The following is a 19,858-nucleotide window of genomic DNA, read 5'->3' as shown; positions in this document are numbered from 1 at the left end:
AACTTTGGAGGTAAAATAATTTATTGCAAAGATCACAAACAAATGTTTGGCTCAACACTACACAAGCATAGAGTTAGCTTACATGGATGGATAACTACTGTTGAATTTAATATAATCTGAAATAAACTATTATTAATTGTACGCTCTGCATGTGTCTGGCTCCCCACTGAGCACTTCACATTGATCTATGTTCTGAGCTAGCCAGTAGACTGAAAGCTACTTCACTCTTTCAACAAATATTTATTGAGCCTATGTGCTAGGCTCTCTTAGGGGAACATAGTGAAGAAAACAGGAAAATCCCTTCTATGGTGATGCTTATGTACCTATTGGCACCGTCCTCCTCATTGCTCTATCCTATGGGCCACACACAGTGTTTGGTACGGTCACACGTGCACCTCTAGCCGAGACCACCTGGAGCATGTCTGGGCTCAACAAGTTGGGTTTATCATTAGTTGCCGTGAGGGAGACTGTACATCATGGAGAACCTTGGGACCTCTCAGTAAAAGAGTGAGCCCTGGGGCCGGCTGTGGGGTAGTGGTTAAGTGCTTTGGCAGCCCAGAGTTCACAGGCCAGGATCTTGGCACAGACCTATGCACTGCTCATCAAGCGGTATTGACGTGGCATCTCACATACAAAATAGAGGAAGATTGGCACAGATGTTAGCTCAGGGACAATATTCCTTAAGCAAAAAGAGGGAGATTGGCAACAGATGTTAGCTCAGGGCCAGTCTTCCTCACCAAAAAAATAAAGTAAAGAGTGAGTCCTTCCGAAAAGGACTTATTCTAGGATTAGAGTCTGTTTTAGGTGATTTGGAGAAAAGTTCAAGGAAGCAAGGATTTTCTCTATATTAGATGCTGTTAGAAAATGGACAATTCTATGATTGGGAATAATACATTTTGTCTACAAGGGGACACCAGAGCAAAGGTAAGAGAGGGATATTTGTTAGCTGGCTATTTGTTGTGGTTTTCACAGTGACTTGGTTTTTGCTGTGCTTAGACAAAATTATGAAGAGGTCTTGCTTTTTGTTTCGCTTCGTCATGGTTGTAGAGTGACCTTGTCTGATGTTAGTGTTCTGTGAAATTATTTATTTCCAAAAGGAGAACAACGTGGTAGAGCTGTGAGTGCTAGACCAGCTCCTAAAAACACCAACAGAGATGTCTGGGCCGTTCTCTGTCTCAGAATTGACCATTCAATTAATTGAGATCTACTGTAACCATTCCCAAACTCCCGTCCGCTCACCATATAGGAAATGGCACTCTTTTCTAGCCTACACAAATAGTAACAGTAATAGCGGTGTTGGTGATAGATTTCATCTTACAAACTAAAAGATTTTTCTTCTTTGTAGTTTCAATTATAGTTTCGACTCTTCTCCATCTAAAGTTGAGACTATTGCTCCCACTATTTTATTTTCAGTTCTTGCTTTGACATTTTCTCATCTGTATTCTGTACTTGTAAGAAGATGTTTGTTTTATCCTCAATGGCAAAAAGGTTTTCATGTCCTATTTTTCTTTCTGCATTTACCCACCCTGGCCTGTGCTGAGATCCCACAAACCTCTACTGCTCCATGGCTACCCTCCCACCTGGGCTGGGATAGGACCTCCTGCCTGGTGAAATCCCCACACTAAATTGGTTATGTCACTACAGCAATGATGATGGTGACCTCATCACTGACCCTTCTCCCTCAGTCACCCCTCTTGGCTCTACTAGCAAGAACTCAGGGCTCATATTCCAACTCCTAGTCAGGCTTCCCATTAAGTGGCTTCATGTCTCTCTGGCTGTGTCTCACATAACTTCCCAAAGAAACTTCTAGACCTTCATAACACACACTGAGAAAGGCCATGGATCCTGCCATTTTCATTCTGAGAAGAAAAAATCATATTCTGGTCATGCTTGGATGACTGCCTTAAGGAAATAGATGACCCTTTGTCACCATTTATATTTCTATCCCTTCAAAAACTATCTAGTTCTCTCACACTTATGGGTGCTGTATTGACGTGGCATACTGCTGCTTTCCTAGCAGATGATCCCTTCCCATAATCGGTATATTCTTGAAAACTTTCTTCTTCCAGTACATGTCAGTTTAGGTTTGAATTTGCTGCCCTGTCTGATTGATAGCAGCTGAAGTGACATATGTTACATTCCAATTATTCTTTAAATGTAAAATGTCGTATAAGGTTGTGTCTAGATATTTTGCAGGACGTTAGAGCAAACACACAGATACACACAGAGAGAGAAGCCCGACAAGTTTCATGGTGGTACCTCAACATTATGTGTGATTTCTAATTGTGAAGCTAGCCTGCTGTCTCTTCCTGAAGCTGGACAGACTATGTGGTTGATAGAAGTGATTGCCAAAGTCCACAATTTGAGGCAAATAGAAATTATGTGACAACACTTCTAAAGATCCTCGTTTATAGTTTTCACAGATTCTCACATTGCTTGTAATATGACTAGCTTCTGACTAGCTGTTTCAGTACACACAGTTCTTTTTATGGTTTTCTTTCCTGCCTGGTATGTATTATGTAGTAATGCATATTTTTGTTATCTCAAATCAAATTGATTTGCAGTTGGGAAAATAGCTGCTCTGGAGATCAGTTGATGCTATATTTGCAAAAAGAAAAGTACAAAAGAAAATCAGATATGCTAAAAATATAAAAAAGCCCTAGTTCACACCTGGTTTAATTTATTCTGTCCACTTTTTTGTTTGTTTATGCTTCCTATAACTGTCCATTAGAAACACTCTCCTTGAATAAGCATGTTTGCTATTTTTTCAGAGAAAAACACTGGGGACCCTGAGGATTTATTATTCATAAAATAAACTGAAAATTTTTAAAAATGCTGTCTAGATAAGAAACTGCTAAATTGGCTATAAAAGCCATTCAAAAACCAACCTAACACCAGAGACACCGAAAGCACAAAAAAGAAGCTCATGTTTCTGACTGCTTTCCCATCTCAGTTCCACATTGAAAATTGCTTCATAAAAGACATTGGTAGCAGGTCAGGAATATAGGAAACAATTTTTTTTTATCTTTTGATACCGAAGATAGGCTTATTTTTGATTATACAGGATGCAAATTTCCTGATTTGGGTTTCAGTTTTCTTGACTCTGTCTTATAAAAGATGCCAAACACTAGGGGAAAAAAGGGAAATTACTCATCTTGGCGTGTGATGTTTATAATGTTCCTACTGAGCTACACATCTGTCATGGGAGCAGGGAGCGCATTATTACAACTTGGTAAAGAGAATGCAGTATATTTTTCAGTCTAAGTATAACATAAACCACTGGACAGAGACAGAAAGGAAACCAAATTAACATGATGAGCAAAGGGGAAAAGGGCTTTCACTGCCACAAGCAAATGTCAAGAGCAAATAGCAATTATACAGAAAAGAATTAACATTCAAATTTTAAAGTACAGTTGACGTCTCATGGACATAATGCCCTATCTGTGGGCACTAATGAGAAACAGAGTTTGTTTTTTGCCTTGGTGTTGGACAATCCTAAAAGAGAGCAGACCAAGAATATTATTTTTAAAGAATGAACAATTATTTCGCTATGTAATATTCTGTAAAATGTTCAGATATACGAGAAATGGAATTCAAAGATTGAATATTTTAAAACAAAACTGAAAGCTCTTTAAAAAAATTCAGATGTAAGTTAATCAGAAAAAAAAATATTTTTTAAAGGTTAAAACTATTGAAAAGTGGTGTTTTCATACAAATAGGCTATGAAATAAAATTTTAAGCAAAGAGGAAATAAAATAGAGGTTAAAAAAGAGAAAAATCTATGCAAATCAACTATTGGCATTAGTCTTTAATAGAGTTTAACTATTCCTTGGGTATTCCTAGCTAAATGCTAATTATAGTTTGAAAAAAAAATACTGATTTAGGTACCACTGAAGTATCATTTATGTAACTATATGTAGTAGATCAGTAGTTAGATGACAGATAGGTGTAATAGGTAGATAATAGTAAATAAGTGTTCAATAACTTTATTTTCTCCCCTTGCAAATGCTGTAAGATATGGAATATTTTTTATCTACATGCTTTGACCTACAGCAATCCCTGGGAAGCTGACTCTTGCCTTAGAAATGAGGAAATGAAAGAATGAAGGTATTAGGAGACTTTTCACAAGGCAGTCCACAGAGAACCAGCAAGAAAATCTGGGTCTTCAGATTCCATCCCCAGGGTTAATGAGAGCTGCCTGGTTTTATTGTTTACTGAGTGATCATTTTTATGTCCTGAGAAGTAGGATACCAGTGTTGAGGAGGCAGAAATCTTCTCCTCACCCCTCTTGAGTTCTTGTGGCTGCACTAATAATAAAATTAACACAGGACAGATTAACAAGAGAAAACCCAATTTAATATGTGTGTACGGGAGATCATAAAAATGATGCTCAGAAAAGTGACCAAGGCAGGCAGCTTTTCTGCTTCTCACCCAGAGAAACAATACATTTGTGAGTATTTGACAGGACAAAGAAACTTAGGTTTGGGTGCTTAATTAACAAGGAATCCAAGCAGAGTTTGGGCTTGGGGTAGTAAATTAGTAAAAAAGTAACAAGGTTTGTTTATACAATCTTCTTGGCCCTGAATTCTTCATCTCTGATGATAAGGATGTCTCCTTAGCTCCTGGTACAGGACAGATACCTTTCACATGAGAGATTTATTTCCTGCTTTCAGGGGGAACAGAGAAGGTCAAAATGCCCTTTTTGCATTGACTGCTTCTCAAATAACTTTAATTTAAAATAATTCATATGCCATTGTAGGATATGCTGGGGCAGCCTGCCCTGGGCCCCAACACAACATAAAGGCTTCAGTGTCTGGCCACAAGACTCGGTTTGGAATCAAAACCAGCTTCACCATTCATTAGACAGAATATCTTTGAAAAGTTCATCTCTCTCATTCGTTTCCTCATTTGCAAAATAAAGCTATTAACAGTATCTACTTCTTTTGGTAATTGTATTAACTAACTTAATTATGTGTCTGGCACAAAATAGTGTTCTATTAGTTAAAGTAAGGCTATTAATAAAAGTTTTGAAATTAACAATGGTTCAAACCAGGTTAAAACTGCCTTAAGCCATCAAATTATATATCATCGTCCATAGTCGTTTCCCATTGTAGCTCTCATCATATTTTTAATTAGATCACTAATTTTAAAATTAGTTATTTACTCTCAGTTGCCTTGTACACTATAAATCCTCTGTGAGGTTAATGGTGGTGATTTGAGTGTTCATAGCAATACAGCGACAGCGACTAGCACAGTAATTGAACAAAATAGGTGCTTAATAAATGTTTGCTTGACCTTGTATTTTACAGTTGAGGAATTACAGAATAGGTAAGCTAAGTGACTTACGAAAGGTCATAGGGTTAGTGATAAATAAAGCCACATTTAGAAGCCAGGGTCAAGTTACAGCAGTCATTACCCATCATCAGGGCTGGCTTCCTGGGTGTGTGACTTGTGCAATTGCATAGGGCCCCAACTTAGAAGGGCCCTGAGTGTGGTTTAGCGCTTATCATGCTGTCTTGAAATTCTTAATAATTTTTGAATAAGGAGCCCCGCATTTTCATTTTGCTCTGGTCCCTGAAAATTGTGTAGCCTCTTCACCACCGTGCTGTCTCATATCCAACCTTCAAAACAGACTCGAATTTCCCGGACTGAGAAAAGCCTTCCACAAATTAATGCAGAGGTGAAGACTTGGGACTCCTAATCCACAAGAGCAGCAGAGGGAATGGCTTCCTTCCCTTTGGCTCTTCCCAGGGCCTTGAACATTCCTCTTTCGAGAGCTGGCAGGGCCAAATGACAACTGTATTGCGCCTGAGAGAATTACGTTAGCTGTCCCAGCTGCCACCATGAATTGACAGCACAATTGCTCTCATCAGACCCCTGAGGCCTTACTTGAAACTGCAACATTTAGATAATAAACAACATCATCTTGCACATAAAATTCAAAGCAGCCTGTAGCACTTGCTGCATCCTCCTGTCTTGAAGCTTCTTTCTCCTTCACAATGTAAATGCTCCCTGGTTTCCCAGTGCCTCATTCTGCAAAAATTCATCTGGGTTTGTCTGTTTTAGAAAGTGTCCCATGCCCCCAGGCTCCTATGAAGTTACTGACAAGGTGAACTCATAGACAAATTAAAATTGAAGTGTTAATTGTTATTGACAAATCTGGGTTTGAAACAGCAGCACAAATAATGAGCTGCGCCAACTTTCTATTCCCCATGCACGGTAATGCGTGGGCCACAGACACTCAGCTAACACTCCCCACCCCAAATATCTCCCAGAAGCTGATCAGTTCTGATATTTTCACAATCTGGAGGCCATTAGTGGGCTTATGATATAACCCCTCATAAAATACAAATTATCATGGCAAAAGAATAAACTAAATCATAGATCATACCTATTGCTTGCACTCCGTTGTAAGTTTATCAGATGCTTTCTGGAATCTAGATTTTACAGTGATTGCAATGCTAAAAAGAAGGGAGGGGTGAGAGGATGGGGGAAGAATTGGGCTCTTAACCCTTCCCAGCAATTCAATTACCATTCTTTAGTCAGATCACTCTTCCTCTCTGAAAATCTATTGCGTAGCTCCTATAAGTTCCTTGCTCCACTCACCCTCCCCTGTGGCTTTCTCTTCTTTCCTTATTTTCAGCAGAAGACTGTGGCTCTTCTTTCCCAGGGAAAAGATAAGCTAGTGGGTGGATCTTCCTGTAACCAAACACACAAACCTATCTGCAGCTGTACCCCCAGATTCTAATGGAGACAATGTCACTTGTGAATTGTCAGCTGTTTCATCTCTGGAGCTTTCATATCAGCACTTAAACATTTTAAGCTTTTCCAATCTTAAAAATAAAAAACAAAACCCAAGATGATAACCATACCTCCACCCTAGCCTATATGGCCCTAACGCTATCTGTCATGGTCAAGCGCTCAAAAGTGCTGTCTACCTTCTTTGTCCACTTCCCTCCTCCCACTGACCATTTGGACCACTCACACTACACACCATCTGACTGTCCCCATGCTCCATGAGTGCCCTCACTAAGGTGGCATCCATGTGATTCAACACAATGGATGCTTTTCAACTTTCATTGAATGTAATGTCTGAACAGAACTTGACATTGACAAGTGTTCCTTGAAATACTCTCTTTCTTTGGCTTTTCCTTACATTTCTCTGGCCAATATCTCAATCTTCTTTTCTAGTTCTTTCTCTTCTACACTAAGTTAAACCGTTGGGAATTTTTCAGAGCTCAGCTCTAAATATTTCTTTTCTTCCCACTTTATCTTTTCTAGGCTCCCTTGGCACACTCACTCCTATGATTCCATTTACTATCTTTGTGCTCATAGCATGATATTTCTACCCAATATAATATTTCTGCCAAGTGTAATATTTCTGCCAAATGTTTCTTTTCAAGACAAGCCTATCTCCTATATTCTAGGCTGATATGTAAGCCTGGCTATTGATGTGCCCACTGAGAAGTCTCCGGACACCTGAAACTCAGTGCATCTAAAACTGAACTCAGGGTCTTTCCCCAAGTATCTTTGCCTCTTTTCCCTTTGGAATTCCTTATCTCAGTAAATGATGCCACCATCAACTCTGTTGCTCATGCTGGAAATGTGGAAGTGATTCTTGACTCTTCACATTCCTTCAGCTCTTACTTCTACTCAACTGCTAAATCGTGGTGATTCTGACTTCAAAATATCTCTCAAAGAGATCTGTTTCTTTTCTGAATTCACCGTCACCACCTTAGTCTGCACCATCACTTTCGTTTCACCCAACGTAATAACCTGTAACTGGCATTTCTCACCCATACAATTTACCCCTCCAATCTAACCTTTCTTAGAAGCCAGATAAATGCTTTTCAACTTCTAATCTTTGACACTTTTCGATTTAGAATTCAACTCAATTTGGTATCATCCTATTACTTCTGATAATGATCTGAGACCTTAATCCAAGCTGTAATTGCTCACAGGATACAGACCTTGTGCCGCCTCATCTTGAGTTGTTGAAATTCTCTGTACTTCCTTCACAGTGGAACCTTGAACGTGACCTGCTTCTCCTTATCTTAGGGCCTTTGTCATGTGGTTCCATTTGCTTGGAAATCTCTTCTTCCTAATATTTACCTGGCTACATCCCACTCATCTCAGAGTATGCCTCTTAAATATCACATTTTCAGACAATCCCACTCAATCCTTCATATCAGGCCCCTGCTTTATATTTTTATGGTATCTTGTATTTCTATTTTGAATACTTGCCACGATTTTAATTATTTGCATATCATCTACCCAACCCTCACCACAGGTCTTAGCCAAAAACCTTCAAGAGGCAGGAATCATATCTGTGTCTTCCATTTCTGTGAACCCTACATTTAGCCTTGCATCCTACACAAAATGGAAATTTACCACATATTTGTTAACCCAATGAATGGGCAAAAGTAAAATGCTTTGAAATTTTGTAGATTAAGACCAGGGTTGCCTACAGGCTGGGCCTTGACCTCCTGGAAATAGCAGAGGGAGGATTATATATACCTAGGAAAAATGAAATATCTGGTTTTATTAAATTTGGTCAGCTTTGAAATGGCCCTAGATTGTCTCTTTATGGGTACACTGCTATGCTGAGGGACCTTTCCAAAGACATGACTGTCATAAGTCTACATGGCTCAGGCAGCCTCTGTGGTCTGTTTCTAGGATGAATTGGTTGGTATTACTTCTCTACATGTCACAGAAGTAAATCCCCAAGCTTCACAAGCTGGGAATGCACCACATCACACCATACAGAGGCATTGGGAGACTGAGTCTTATCATCCACAATGCTTTCACCCATGATGTGTATTTCAGTGAGCTACACAGATTTTCAATGAACTTGCTGTTATATTTCTCATCACTATTTTTTACTCTTTTTGAGATTAGAAGCAACAATAGGACTGTCATTTCTAAAGTATACTAGCAATAAAATAGTTTTTTTGCTTAAAAAGTAGAAATACTTCGCTGCATGAGAGTAAATGCTGAAAATACTTGTTCCTTCTTTACATCTTAGCACGTTATTTTTCTCCAGATCTTTCTTAGAGGGCTAATTATATATGCTGTGGGCCATTTGCAGATTTAACTGCATCAACTTGTTTTCTGTGATGCAATGACGGTGAAAAAATAGTGGAGAAATACGGTATTTGATGATATTGCTTTACCTCCAAAAAAATAGATGGGGATATGCAACGTATTTCCTGGCCCTGAATATAAAATATCTGTGTCTCCAAATCAGTAAACTATAAATTAATGAAAATATAGGGCTAGATTATGTGTGTCCATTAGTTTAGATAACAAAGCTTGTTCCAGGAAACTGCTAATAAATATGCTTGACAGACACGAACCTTCATGTTATTGTCATTAAACAAGACAGAGCACAGCAGCGTAGCATTATTAACATGATTTTTCCATTTCTCCCATATTCTTGTTTGTCTCTGCTTCTACTTAATGGAATGTTACTAGTTTAAGGTCATTTTTTTCCAGCAATACTTATAAAAGCTGAGCCAAAAATATCCTTCTTTCTACCTGTTTGTATCAATACCACTCGTATTCCTAAAGATACTTTAAAAAAAAGTATTGACATTGACCCAAGAGGATTCATAGCACCTCTGGCTTTTTTTCATTTCTAGAAAGAATTCAGAGGCACACTTGTCTCAACTAAGGTAAGAACAAGCATTTGTCTGCTTTTTCCTAGGAAGACTGAGAATTCTTAAGATAATTTCCTACAGCTCTGAGAGCACTTAGGGTTTAATTATGTAGTTGATTGCATTTTCTTTTACTTCATAGACAGCAGAAAAATGGAGTATAGGTAAGAGCAGGTCATTTGTAAGAAGGAACACAGGAAAGAAATTATATGTGCTGAATTGATGGTTATTCCAATACTGAAGAATTGCTAATAGGAATTAGATGCCATTTTCAGCTATTCTGTTGACAAATCTTAACACAAATGGTAAGGAAAGAACTTAGATAAAATACATGGATTCTGCAAAGACTCAGAGAATGCATCCTTCTTTCCGTTATTAACAAGAATACCTCTGGCTCACCTGTCCATGTGGCTGTGGGGGGCAGCAGCTTCCCAGGTGTGAGAGAGGTCTTTAGCTCTGGGGGTTGAAGAATCCCTCGGAAGACAATCATGATGGTCTTTCCTTCCATGGGCTTGGTGAGACGCTGGTAAGAGAGCCCCTGAGAAAAGATTATGGGGGATATCGGAAAGGGATTACCCTGCAGAAATCTGTGGACCTCTGAGGATTTGGAGGGGACAACACCACACCCATGTGTGTGAGTGTGCACGCGCACGCATACTGGATGGGCCTGACCACCTTAGCCTTCAAAAGAGAAAGTAGAGCTGAAAAGATGAACTGATCCCTCCCTACTCCTGAGGCTGGGAGAGTATGAGGAAATCAGGTCCCAGGTAGGATTTCTCCTGATGCCTACCTATCGGCATACCCTTAGCCAAGAGAAGTAGATGGAGATTCAACTTCCATCCCTTTTGAGAGTTCCTCTGCTTAGGGTGCTTCAACAACCAAAGCGGATTCCTAAAGAGATCAAAGTAATCACACATCTGAGGAATCCAAACAGCCAGCAAAGGAAGATCAAATAGATCAGACATCAGGCAAAACAGAACTTCTGGGGCAGACAGATGAGGACTCAGATGACACCAACATATAATAATGACGTGGCAAAGAACAGCTATGAAGATTCCAGTTCCGTACAAAACAGGGCTTTCTAAAATGAAAACCAAATGTTTGAAGTAGAAAATTCAGTAGATGAGTGGAAGAATGGGATGATTGCTGCTAAGCCTGAGATGAGATGCCTGGAAGAGTGAGTACAGGGATATCTTCTCAAACTACACACCAATAATATGAAAAGAGAGAAAATCTGAAGGGAAGAATACGAGATCTGGAGACTAGGTTTCAGAAACTTAGTATCCAAATCACAAGATTTCAGAAGGAGAAAAGGAAACTGATGGGAGATATACCAATAACTATACTAATGACTGAAGAATGTTTCCCTGAGGTCAAAGATTGGCTTCTACAGACTGCAAAATTACACTAAGTTTCTGGAAATCATAATGAGAAAGAAATATGCTAGTAAGATTCTTGAACTCAAAGATAAAGAGAAAAAGAAGATCATTTTGATTCATTCTATCTATCATCTGTATGGTAACTTGGTAAGGAAAGGGATGGTAAAACAGTTTTATGAATTGTAACATTAAAATATTCATTTACACAACTTTCTAAGTATTTTGATGCATTAGCCTCACAGTTTCACAAGCAAATGTATTATTTATTTGCTAAGAACAGAGATTAGAGAAAATTATATCCTACTGATATAACTTGAAAATTTCTTATCTGAAAGGATGTTAAGTTGTATATGATTGCCCTGGTGGCAAAATTCTTCCTGAATTTGTAATACATAGCTTTCATTCTAATGCATTAAACATTTTAATAAAAGGAAATGAAATTTATCCAAAAGGTTTAACTTTTTCACATCGTGCTTCCAATTCTCATGTAGAAATTAAATCGGTATCCTAAAGGAACACTGCATAGGGTTTATACGGATTATTTCAGCCGCTTACGACTTTAAAGAGAAAAGGGAACTTGAAATTATAGAGGAGATGGTTTTCAAAGCATAGCAATGATGAGAATGACAAGACCACTGGTGCTGTAAATGCTTCCGTGGTTCTTTCTTTCATGGGGCTATTTTCATACCGGCAGGACATCAAATACTTTTTATTAGAATTCAAAAGGATTGGAGAACTAAACGTTTAGTATGAAATGATAATGTTTCAAAACATATTATACATTTCAGTCAGCAAAAATATAATGTAAGTGTAAAATGAATGCTATGGAAACATAGCCCGTTAGGCTCAAACTGAGCAGTGAGCTCCAGTCCTGCTTGTTTTCCATGAAGTGTGATGTCAGTCACCACAACAGGAACGCAGCTTAACAGAGTTTAATTCCCTCTTCTTCCCTTATCTGTGTGGATTTGGGAAATCAGTCTTATTTCCCTGACATCCCTCTTACTTCTATAAAATGAGAACAATAATAGTTTCTATGTGAGAATTATTAGCGACAGTGCCAATACAGCATTTAATCGAAAACTTGGCACATTGTAAGTGATGGAAAGATTATTAATGGTGACCATGACTGAAGTCATCATCTTTTTACAAATAGGGAGAAGGGACAAGACTAAGAAACTTAGAAATAGATACAACTGGGTTCAGATTCATCTCTGCCTCTTATTATCTTTGTGGTCTTTTGAAAATTAGCTAATTTTTTTGTCTCCATTTCCTTATCAATAAATGATGGACTAATGACTCCCTCTCATAGTACTGGGTGAGGAGTAAATGAGTTGAAAAGTGGAGACCACCTAATGACAACCAGGCAAGTAGAAGAAACTAATAAATACTTCCTTTCTTTATCCTTATTATCTCCAGAACTATTTAATAATATATGTACTGACCCATTATGAAATTAATAAGAAAAAACATTAGAATAGGCAGAATTCTTTATAAGATGTTCTTATGTATGTTATATGTATATAATTCACACATTTGCATATACTTGTGCCTTGTTTTAAGAATAAATGTCTATAGGAAAACATACATTAATAGAAGTCCAAAATTGACAAAATTTTCATAGGAAATACTTTACAAAAAGAATAATATTTTAAATATATCCCTGCTAGACATTCAACAATGCTTATCATACATTTCAAGATCAATGGTGGCATGTGGTTTCCTTTCTAATATTGACAGTCATTCTGTTTTCTTTCATCTAACTCATTTCATAAATATGAGATCGATCCCTAAGCCTCTCACAAGGCAGTCCTCATCCTGTTCACTCCACAGACATGTGGCAACAGGAGGAACATCATATTTAACCCTGAATGCTCAAATAAGCATTAAACTTTTATAAAATATCTAAAATATGGTATCTAATGAAGTGGATGGTGTTACTCATACAAAAGTTTATTTTGGAACTTTCATTACTCTTGTCATAAATACCTTTTTGTACCATGGATGTAAAGTATTTTTTACTTTGTAATTTGCCATAGAAAATGCCTTCACTGAGGCTAACTAAGCACTTCCAATTTTTATATATTTACAACTTAAAGGTGGAAGAAAATCTTAAAGGCATCAAGATACAGTGTTGGGAATGAGAGGAAATTGGTATTTTGGTTTATACTTTTGCAGTCTCCCAGTGCTCAATGCCAACTTTTGGCATAGCATCCTTTACCCCATATCTCTGGTAAAAATGTAATCAGATCGTGCTTGGCAAACATTTTAAACCCACTTTCTACTTCTCTAGCCTAGCCAGAGAACTCTCCAGAGCAGCTCAGATGGTTTTTAGGGGCATAGAGAAAAATGTGAGATGGGATATTATTGCATTAAATAAATATCAGGAGTAGTGATCTATACTTGCTATTGACTGGATCACTGGAGAGGTGAGTCGATGAAAAAGAACCATTGGCTCCTTATCCCACCGAATTAGGGAGGCCCCACCCTCTTTGGCAGCAAAAGGGCCACAGATGACAATAGAGGCAATGGATTGTCACAAGCACTAACAACCTACACAACTTACAGAAGCCACCACGAACATTACCCAAGCCAAGGTATTCATTGTGCAATGATGATGAGAGAGAGGATAGGAAAGGTTCATTTGGGTTTCCAGATACTTGGCCATCTGTGCTGGTCACAACTATGTCAGTGGGAGACACCAGGTATAGTGCAGTGCCCAAGATGCCGACAGATCCTCTTTGATTCCCAACCATGCCCTTCCACAAAAGCTCCCAGTCATTGTCTTCCGTAAAAACTTTACAAAGGCACAGAAGTCCCTTCATCTCTCATGGTACCACAGTATAAAATCCCCTTGGCTCGCTCTCTGCATCTTGAGGGCAATTCCCATCATACTGATTGACACGTGTGCTTCTTTGCCATAGTATCATTGTTAGTCTAATCAGCTCCTTTATATATTCTATTCCTACCCAAAAGACACAACTTCCAAAATACGGCCTTACTCATAACTACAGAAAACACCTGTAACAAAGTATACTTCCTACACAAATTACTTAACCTAATACTGTTTAAATTTAAATAATTTTTTATTTTAATGCTACAAATTTATTAACATCAATTTTATCCTTCAAAGACTGTTTTAATAAGGGATAGGCAGATGAACAAATAATCAAGAGTAATTGAATTATCACATATAGTGACAGCCGTGAGCAAGAAGTAAATTAGAAAAATAAATGGAAAAGGTCATTTCCTTATCTACCCAGAAATTAATGCAGAAATTTCACTGTAAATTCATCCCACCGATAAGCTTGCTTACAAGCACATATGCACAATTACAAATGTAGCATTCATTGCAGCTTTGTGGGGAATAGTAAAATACTCTAAATGTGCTACATGTCCACCCTTAGATAACTAGTGAAATTAGAATATACCCATAAATGGAATGCTATGTAAATATTTAAAAAATCAACATACGTATACATGTAGATAAACACCAACATATATTTTAAATTTTTTAAAGGGAAAACAGTATGTGAAACACTGCATAGAAGGTAAGACTAGCTGAATAAAAGCATTTACTTCCTCTAAAAGGACAACCCTACAAACTGATAGTAGTACTTGCCTCTGTGTGGGAATCAAGACCAGAGTGCTTCGGGTGTCACTGTATGTCCTTTCGTTAATTTTGAATTTTTACTTCACATAAAAGGCCCATTTCCTGAGGAAATTCATATTGCCTATCATGAATAAAGCCAACTGACGTTGCCAAAATAGCAGAGTGACTTTCCTATAAAGTCATTTCAAACACTGAATTATTATATTTTCTTACAAATATATCACAGAAATATTCACTGATAAGGCTCCTGCTGCTCTTAGAATGTTCTTTCTCTTTCTCTCCTTTTTTAAAAAATTTGTTTAAACCTCAGCTTAAGTTAGCAATTTAATCGTGGCGTGTGGCATAGTTACACTGACATCTTTAGAAGGAAAAACATTAAGGAAGATGGTAAGAAAATGCCCATCGATGATGAAAAAACAAACTGAAAGAAAATTTGAAGTAATTATCACCGTGGCTCAATTTGGGGTCATTTGCTCGTACTGCCAACAAAATTCTTTAGCATGCTGAGACATAAACTCGGCAAAATTGAACTAAATTAAAAGTCTCAGGAAGCCCCCAGAGAGTGCTTTCATTAAAATCGCATCAGCTTTGGAAGGCTTCCTCAGGGAGTTCGCCACTTAGCAGCTCTACTAGGAGGCTTTGAAACAAAGAGATTTTTTTATGAGACAGGATGAGACACTGGTTGGGAGCATGGTCTGCGAGTGGGACTGCCTGGGTTCGAATCCCAGCACTGCTTCTTCTTTCTAGAGCACTCAGAGCAGTTTCTCAAATGTTCTGCACCTGTTTCCTCCTCTGCTAAATTCAGGTGGTGATAGTAGATTCCTTGCAGAGTTGTCGTGAGGATCAAGTGACCAATATATCTAATGTGCTTAGAACCATGCCTAGAACATAGTGTTTTAGAACCTTATTCAGATAATAATAGTATTATTGTTACTAACTGCCAATAAAAACACTTATTGAATTCTCAGGTGTATATCATTCTAACATGTAGGAACAGCAAGTAAATGAACCACTAATTTTTCATCTGAAAGCTGTTTCCCTCTGGCACTATCACTTACTGAGTATGTGTCCTTGGACGTGTCACTTAGTCCCTCCTTGACTGATGACATCTAACTCTTCAACTGAAAAAAGAGGCTAACTCACCTGATTATCTGGAAAATCAATGCAATTTTACAAAAAAGTAAATATCGATGTTGAAATGTTATGTGCACGTAAAAATAGTGATGAAGTGTAATAGAAGTAGGAGTAAGAATAGTAATTTCTGTTAATTATAGAGGAAAAAGGAAAGAATAGAAACTTAAAGAAAAAAGAATATTTCATAGGTCAGAATGTTAGCAGTGAGTGTTATTTTTTCCAAAATATTTTAAAAATTTCCATATGCTTTATTTCGTGCATTTTACACATTTGCATAAAGGGTATCACGCTACACAAAACCTTTTGCAAACTTTTTTTACACTCAGTATGACATTTTTTTGAGGTTTATTTAACTCAATGCATGCAAGACTAGATCACTTACTTTAAATTGCAAATAGAATTCCATTGTATTAATGCAACAACTTCACTTACTCCTGATCTTGCTAAGGGACAGATTTTATTTTGCTATTATGAATTGTGCTGCAATGAATATGGTCGCACAAATATCTTCTGCACAAGTGTAAGACTTTTATCACGAGTAAATTCCTAGGAATGGAATTATTGGATTGCAGGGCATATGTACGTATGCTTTTATTAAATTTTACCAAACTGCTCTCTGAAGCAGTCATCTACGTTACTGAGAATAGCAAGCAGAGATATCTAAAGCTGTATGATTTTTTCCTGTATATTTATCCTTAAATGAAAGGTCACTGTCAAGGACACAGAGTGGCACTAAATGCTCAACCCCCTCCACTATTTCTTGAATGTTGAATATTGTAATGTTACATAATATTATTGCTCTGTTTATTAGAATTATGCTGATTGTCGAATAAATATAATACTTTTTGATTATTTTGTATAGATGTACCCCTTTCTCTAAAGTGAGTCATTAATCCCTTAGGGACATAACTTCCTACTCAAACAGTTTTATGAGAAAACTAGATTTAACTTGCATCATTTCCCTTTATGGTGCCTTTGTCAAAGGATCTTAATCATACATAAGTGTGATAAATTTCTGTAGCTAGGAAATATCTACTGAATGAAAAGAATTCAAAAAAGTTAAAGAGAATGACAGCTTATTAAGAATCTGTGAAGAGAACAAAGTTAATGGGAAGAATGGATGGATAGATGGATACATAGAATAATGATATACTTGTAAGGAAACAAGTATAGTAAAATATTAATGGTAGAATTTAGGTGGTGGCTTTAAGGTATTCACCACAAATTCTTTCAATTTTTCTATATATTTGAATATTCCTTTTTTAAATGTTGGGGGAAAATAAAAGGATAATGGGCAAAAAGAAAAAATCCATAAAGATCACTTGTGCCATTAAAGCAGATGAAATTTGAACTAAGGTGACTTCGATAACTGAGCTGAATACAATAATCAAAAGAAATAATGCTATTTTTTCTTCTTTCCCAGGTATAGACATTTCTGTTTATGTTATCTTCTATTCCAAGACAATCCATTGGTTCTTGACTAAAATTGAAGCATCCAAAATCAACCACTATCCTTTAGTTCCAAAAACTGCCTTCTTTTTCACAGAACTGGATCCTGCATTCTTGGGAGATATACCAACTAATTACGAACCTATAGTAATGAAGGTGCTGGAAATTCTACCAGGAAGCATCAAACTCATTCTTTGACCTGTTTTTGGAGCCTTTGCAGAAGAACTTCCCTCTAGGTGAATCTACCTTATAGAAACAGCTCATCTTTTCCTTTTTGTTGCTGTTGACTAGAAATATAACTGCCTGAATGGATATCAAGACAGATAATTTTTATAGCAAAAACTGCTTTGTCGCAAATACTGATTTTTATTTCATGTTTCTGTCATTATGCCTATACATAAACAAAAAGAGAAAGACACATCTATTAGACAGAAACCATGGGAGAGTGCAACAGTCAGAATCCCAACAAGAGACAAATGGCACACCCAACAGGGTAACTGAGGGGAGCTTAATCGAGAAACTGTTTACAAAATGAATGTAGGGTTACAAGAACCAAGAAGGGAAGGCAAAGCATGGGATGATGAATCAGAGAGGAGCTATTACCACACTTATCGCTGAATAGGCAAGAGGAAGGAGCAGGTACCAGTTGCAGTGTAGGAGAGGGCCCCTTGACAGGAGCTGTGTCCTTTTGTGGAGAAACTCAGCCAACCTACAACAGAGAGTGAGCCTGGGAAAAGGGGACTCCAACCCTACTCCTCTCCCCTCCTCTAAACACCTGCCAGTGTCTTTGATCGATCAAACGCAGTAAGAATTTAGAGAGAGCCTCTTGATACACGACTATAAAGGTCAACAGGATGGACACAATTTGAGTGTGTATCCAGGAGATCAAAACTATCCAAAGCATAAATCCTTTATAAATTACAAGCATTTTTATCCTTATAAAAAGTCTCACACATATCCTTCTTTGTCAATGACTTTGCATGGTAGATAAGCAATGAAGATGTGTTATGTCTCTAGAAATTTTTTTAAAAATATAAGTATGTACCAAATGGTCCTTGGTTATCTAGAAAAATGCTAAGACCGTCTGCTTAAATAAACACTCTTAACACCAGCCACTTAAAAAAAAATCCCACTTACTGGGTAAAGTGAACACAAAGGGGCAGAAGGAATTAATACCATCAGGAAAATGGGAAGCAAGATCCAACTGGCCCTTCTCCTTCAAGGCATTTTAACTGAAACTAGACCTTTTTATTTTCATTAGATTATTTAAAACGTCATATTTTGGAAAGCTGGGGCTAATTATTGGCTTTACTGATTTATTTGGGCTTGGGAGACAAATTTAAAGTACTAAACATAGTTGTAGCCAGATCTTGCTAAGACTACAAAGTCATATCTAATTCATTTATAATCTAAGACACAAGATACTCAATATCTAAACTTAAACACATTCAGCATGACTTCCATCTTACTTTTATAGAAGTTGACATAAAATTAACAATATTCTGCTCAAAACTTTGTAAAATAAACATATACAATTATTTTAATGTGCAATTGAACTAAAGAAAGGGAAAATGAATGGTTTGATTTTAAGGTTCTTGTACGTCCTTTAAACTAGATCCTTAAAATGCCATCTGTGTTTGAACACCTGTTTAGTACCTAAGTATCCTCACAATTATTACTAAGTTAAAAATGTAAATTGGTCCAGGGGCCGGCCTGGTGGTGGAGCAAAGTTCACACGTTCTGATTGGCGGCCCGGGATTTTGCTGATTCGGATCCTGGGTGCAGACTTATGCACTGCTTGACAAGCCGTGCTGTGGTAGGCATCCCACATAAAATAGAGGAAGATGGGCACAGATGTTAGCTCAGGACCGGTCTTCCTCAGCAAAAAGAGGAGGATTGGTGTCAGATGTTAGCTTAGGGGTACTCTTCCTCAGAAAAAAAAAGGTAAATTGGCCCAACCATGCAAGAGAAGAATTTGGTAATATTTATGAAATGCTATAAAATATGTATAAACTTTAACCCACTAATTTCATTTCTGGGAATTTATCCCAAGAAACTAAGTAGATGTTTAGACTATGTTTTATGCACAGAATTGTTCATCCATAGAGAAAATGGATGGAAAGAAGTCATCAAAGAAATAATGCAAGAGATTTTTCCAGGGCAGAAAGTAAACTCAAGTTGTCAAATTGCAAGAAATGCGAAGCAGGATGAAGAACAAGTATCCACTCCTAGACATGTGACGAGTTTGCACAGCTTCATGGAGAAAAACAAAATCCAAAAAAGTTTCCAAAGAGGAAAAAGTGCTGTCACCTTCAAAAGAATGAGGGTCAGACTAGGTTCACACTTATGAGAAAACACTGAGGGCTCAAAAACAATGGAAAGGTAGTTTGAAAGTTCTGAGGAAATGTAACTCTTAACCTATTATTATACACAAAATTAATTTTTTTGCATGTGAGGAAGATCGTCCCTGAGCTATCACACATGCCAGTCTTCCTCTATTTTTTATGTGGGACACTGCCACAGCATGGCTTGATGCACAGTGTGTGGGTCCATGGCTGGGATCTGAACCTACGAACCCCAGGCCGCCAAAGCAGAGTACACGAACTTCACCACCACGTCACTGGGCTAGC

This window comes from Equus caballus, chromosome 6, assembly GCF_041296265.1.
Source record: "Equus caballus isolate H_3958 breed thoroughbred chromosome 6, TB-T2T, whole genome shotgun sequence".
NCBI classification, from domain to species: domain Eukaryota; kingdom Metazoa; phylum Chordata; class Mammalia; order Perissodactyla; family Equidae; genus Equus; species Equus caballus.
This window is presented reverse-complemented; position numbering follows the sequence as displayed.